This window comes from Nematolebias whitei, chromosome 5 (genome assembly GCF_014905685.2).
Source record: "Nematolebias whitei isolate Nwh7 chromosome 5, NemWhi1, whole genome shotgun sequence".
NCBI classification, from domain to species: domain Eukaryota; kingdom Metazoa; phylum Chordata; class Actinopteri; order Cyprinodontiformes; family Rivulidae; genus Nematolebias; species Nematolebias whitei.
The window spans coordinates 3194454-3200109 of record NC_056502.1 but is presented as its reverse complement, the minus strand read 5'-3'; the positions used below and the strand labels follow the sequence as shown (position 1 = coordinate 3200109).

Genomic DNA, 5656 nt, shown 5'->3' with positions numbered 1-5656 from the left:
ACAAGAGTCAGGGTGGCTTCTGGGTAATACCAGATGGCTAGGCCTCAGACTGACGAAGCCTCTTGGATGAGGGGCGAAACGTTTCTTTTTAACAAAAAAAACGAAGTCCAGATGACATGATTCAACCTTTTTTGTTGTTATATACCTGGATGACTGAGAAAACAAACTTTGTGTTCTTGATATGTTTACTATTTCAAAATGAATATGAGATAATCAGGATTAATTTAGATGTTGTTTTCCTCCACTTCTTCTTTAAGATTGTTTCAGGATATGGTTTTTTTTCCCTTGAATCAGAAATGCAGTCCAGTCATGTTTACCTTTAAAGGTTGTTCTTTAGGTGTACAGGTGCGTCACAAAAAAATTTGAATATTGTGAAAAAGTTCAATTTTTTTTGTCAGTTATTTCAGAAAATGAAACTCGTGTATTATTTATTACACAGAGTGAAATATTTCAAGCCTTTATTTCTTGTAATTTTAAACATTATGGCTAACAGATAATGAAAAAACAAAATTCAGTTTCTCAGAAAATAAGAATATTCCAGTTTTTGGTACCTCTGTCAGTGTGGGCAGGAGCCGAGTCCTGCTGGAAAATAAAATCAGCATCAAAAACTTTTAGCCGAAGGAAGCATGAAGTCGCTAAAATGTCATGGTAGATGTTGAGTTGACTGGACTTCAGAAAAGCCAGTGGACCAACACCAGCAGAGGACATGGACCCAAACCATCACCGACTGTGGAAACGTCACTCTGGACTTCAAGCAACGTGGATTCTGGACCTCTCCACTCTTCCTCCAGACTCTGAGACCTTGATTTATAAACTACATGAAAATTTACTTTAAACTGAACAGAAAATATTGGACCACTGAGCAACAGTTCAGTTCTTCTCCTCAGCAGGTAAGACGCTTGTGATTGTTTCTGGTTCAGGAGTGGCTGCACTCGAGGAATGAGACATTTGTAGCTCATGTCTAGTTCATCAGCTGATCAGGGTGAGACACCAGGAGATTGAACCTCTTCACAATATTTGAGACAATTAATAGTTTTTAAAATTATTTGTAAGCCATAATCATCAAAAATTTCAAAATAAATAAATAATAAAGGCTTTAAATGTTTCAGTCTATGTTTAATTAATCTATATAACTAATGATAATTGATATGAAATTATAAAAATGTCTGAAATTATAGATAAAAAATTACTTTTTCCACCATATTTTAATTTTATGAATTGCGCCTGTAAAAAAAACAAACAAAAGAACATATCTACAACATATTAGAGTTTAAAAAGTGTGACATACAACTTTGCAAAGAGAAGCTCATGAGAACTAATGCTCTACACCACAACACATTATTTTGCTCAGTCACAAAAATACAGAAAGCACATTTATTCTCGTTCTGCCAGAACACAAAAGCCTTCAAATTTATTAGCTTTTTGTTTTGGAATACTTTCAAGGAAACTACTTTTTTAATGCCCATTTGTTGTGATTATTTATCCTGACCTCAAAAACCAGCACAGGCCAAACACCTTACATATTTAATTTTGCATTCATTTAGTTTCAAAACTGAATAGTGATGTCATCAAAACAAACAAGCTATTTTTATTTTTGCCCTTCGATACACAAAAACCAAAATATCTGAAAGGTTTTGAAAACAAACTTAAGCATTCTGGCTTTTTGTGGCTTTTTATTTGTTCACAAATAGTTAGTTTTATTTACAAAATGAAGCAAAATGCAGCTGTGATGGTTCCTGAAGCAACAACCAAATAGTAAAATAAAATAAAATAGTGAATAAAACTGCAACTTAACCTTTTTTAAGAGGAGAAATTTAAAAAATGTTGCATAATAGAATAAATCCATCCAACAAGATGCTAAGCCTTGATATATTTCTCTGAATTATTGTGCATATATCAGAACAGATTCATGTTTTCCAAGAGATATAAACCAGAAATGTTCAAGTTGTTTTGGAAATCATTCAGCCTCAGTATTTTCTGTGATTTGAGCAAAGAACAGAAGAACTCCAACCATCAGCAGCTCTTCTGAGTTTACACACGTGACAGCATCTGATCCACACGTCGCCTCGGTGCATCACTGCTGCTGTCGCCTCCCTCCTCCTCTTCCTCCTCAGCAGCTTTGGTCATTCTGTTCTTCCTTCTGTCTGTCACGTTTGTGTCTTCACCTTCTTTTGGAAACATAAAACCTGGCTCAGAGCAAGGACCAAAACATGAACATTAAAATAAATACAACACTGAATCAAATCTCATCAGATTTTTAACATTTTCGGGACTCATGTTTGAGTCTCGATGATTTTTATTTCATTTTTTATGAGGACTTTATTTTCCAGCAGACACACACACACTTAATTTAAATAGCATACGCAACACTTGTTGTCAGTGATCTACATAATAAGAACCTCTGACATGTTTTTTATTCATCTCAACATGAATTAAATCGCATGAACTTATTGACAAATAAGCAGCAGAAGTCTTTGTTGTCACTCTGGATTTGCGATCCAAAGGTGCAGTAAATGTGACAGAGAGATGACTGCTGCAACTCTACTGCATGTCAGGGCAATGACATGAGCAAAGATGTGCATGGATACTATCATGCTTACATTGGGAAAGAGCTGATGAGTGCAGAGGCATTTTGTTAAAAGTAAAAAATACTGAGGACTAACCGTAACAGTACAGCAGGGCTGGTTGTATTTTGGAGTTATATGAAATCCTGGCAAATGCTCGGGGCATAAATGATAAATGCCGGATGGAACTGGAATACCTGTGCACAAACAGGCTGGCTCAGAGCTCACAACAGGTTGTTTTTTTTTAACCCAGCATGCAGCTATATTCAAATAAGCTCTGAATAAACAGATCTGAGAACGCTGCCTTTGTGTTTTATGTGTGAACAGTTTGAACAGCAACAATCCCAGTGTATTTGTTTCTCCCTGATAAGATGATAAAAGTACGACAAAGCACGTGTAGCGCAGTGGCAGCACTGAATTGTGTCTAATACAAGTAAGTGAAAAGTCAGCCCAAAGCCAAAGAACACACTGATGAATACTAATGCTGGGAAATAGGTCATCCCCTAATGAAACAAGACACGTCAGCACGGTGGTGCAGGGAGCACTCAGAAAACAACAGGTGGGATGCAAACAATGGCTGAATCGTTGTTACACGAAAACAAAACTGTAAGTTTGTCATGAGAACATGATGCAGTCAATAATAAAAACACATTACCTGATCCTTTTGTTTACGGAGGATTCGTTATGACGCAGTTCTGTTGTTTACTGAAAAAACACCAAGATGATGGTTTTATTTTAGCTGCACAGAGAAACAGTGGTTCTGCTCGGACTTTGCATGTTCTCCCTGTGCACGTGTGGGTATTCTCCTGGTACTCTGGTTTCCTCTCGCAGTCCAAAAACATACGTGCATCATGCGTAACGAAACAGCTGGGTGGTTCCTGGCGTACGTGGTAAATTGCAATTTTGGGTTTAAACAAATGTATGCAGCAGATTTTCCATCAAAATATTCGCAGAGGTGTCGCAGGCATTTCACTCATATCTACATTTTGCTTAAGGTGTCTCCAACCTGTCTCAAGAACACTAGAGCTGTATTTTGACACGTGCATGACAGTGCTCCATTGACAAAAACATAAAAAAAAAAACATATACTGGTACATGGCCTAGAACTGCACTCCTCAAGGTGGCTGCATGTTGGAGTAGCTGCTACTTTTATTCTGGGATGTTGCTTTTGAAAACTTTATTTCATCTTGTTTCTGGATGTAAATGGCTTTTGTTGGATGATTACTTCCTCTGGTATTGGATGCTGTGCAGCTGGATTATTTTTTTTTAAACCTTTTTACTACTGCACAACGTTATGACGTTACGAGCGCCATCGAGTTTAGAGTTGTGAAAATTTACAAATTTACACTGTTCGAGTGTTGTCATTGTGTTAGAGAGTAAATGTCATCAAATTTGACATTAAACATAATCCAAGTTGAAGTGTTACATCATTTTCAGCCCCCTTTTTGGCATCTGCATTTGGTAGCAGGCCAAATTGACAAAGACCATGCAGAATAATGTAATATATTAATTCCACAGCCGAGAAAGCTATGGAGTCTCTGTAAGTCTAGGGGAATAAAAATCAGTATTGGTATCGGTTATAGGCCAAATAAGTTTTAACATATCGGATATCTGCCAAAAATCCAATATCATGCATCCCAAGTTCAAATATTACCTCAAATACAGTCCCAAATCCTAAATGAGTTGTAAAGGAGGTGCTGTGGATGCATCTCAGTCTACCTGGCAGAGGTGCTTGAGTGACTGACTGCTAAGATCATTGGAGCTGGCAGGAAACGTGGCTCATGACAAGAAGAAGACCAGGATCATCCCCCGACACCTGCAGCTGACTGTCTGCAATGATGAGGAGCTCAACAAGCTGCTGAGAGGAGTGGCCATCGCTCAGGGAGGAGTTCTGCCCAAGATTCAGGTGGTCCTGCTGACCAGGAGGACTGAGAGGCCTGCTGGGTCCAGGTGGACGGATCGGCATCTGCAGCCAGTTTCTTCAGATTCGCTGCGGGACGGACTGATGCGGGTGATCCTTCCTGCCTGCAGCAGTCATATACAGTATAACAACTCTTAATGAAACCAGGATGATGAGCTACAACCACATTTAATTTCCCTTCGGGATTAATAAAGCATTTTGAATTGAGTTTTACAAATTCTACAAAAGACAATAAATCATGATTTTCACAAATTGGCCGAGCTAAGTGTGGTCACATGGTTCACTGTTCGTTTGGTCGCAAACATTCAGAATTCAGGGACTTCAACTAAAAATGTGCAGATTTTCTTACAGTTTTGATTCTCCAACGAGTCTCTAACAGTCGGAGCTCAGTGAGATCCGAACTTTCAGAATATTGTAATAAAAATTATCCTCCCCACGTCAACTTTTTAATTGAGATTAAAACATATTTAGATGGAAAGCAATCATTTTTAGACCTATTCAAATACATTTACACAAATGGTTTCAGAGTGTGACGTTGCACAAACTTTACCTGGACATGGAAAGCTTTCAAGACAATCAGATTTGAGGCAGAATTAATACAAACCGGATTCCAAAAAAGTTGGGACACTAAACAAACTGTGAATAAAAACTGAATGCAATGAAGTGGAGATGGCAAATGCCAATATTTTATTCGTAATATAACATAGATGACAGATCAAAAGTTTAACCTGAGTAAATGTAACATTTTAAAGGAAAAATATGTTGATTCAAAATTTCACAGTGTCAACAAATCCCCAAAAAGTTGGGACAAGTAGCAATAAGTGGCTGGAAAAAGGAAATTGAGCATATAATGAACAGCTGGAAGACCAATTAACATTAATTAGGTCAATTGACAACATGATTTGGTATAAAAAGAGCTTCTCAGAGTGCCAGTGTCTCTCAGAAGCCGAGATGGTAAGAGGATCACCAATTTCACCATTGTAGCGCAGAAAGATAGTGCAGCAATACCAGAATGGTGTTACCCAGCGTAAAATAGCAAAGACTTTTAAGTTATCATCATCAACCGTGCATAACATCATCAAAAGATTCAGAGAATCTGGAACAATCGCTGTGCGTAAGGGTCCAGGCCGTAAAACTCTACTGGATGCTCGTGATCTCCGGGCCCTTAAAC

At 37.9% G+C, this 5656-nt stretch overlaps 1 protein-coding gene across 1 annotated transcript in view; it reads right to left on the bottom strand.

Moving 5' to 3' along the window:
• Window positions 1-5656, bottom strand: part of LOC119409615 (thrombospondin type-1 domain-containing protein 7A) — a 351078-nt gene that overhangs the window by 150634 nt on the left and 194788 nt on the right. The gene's annotated exons all lie outside the window — the stretch shown is intronic.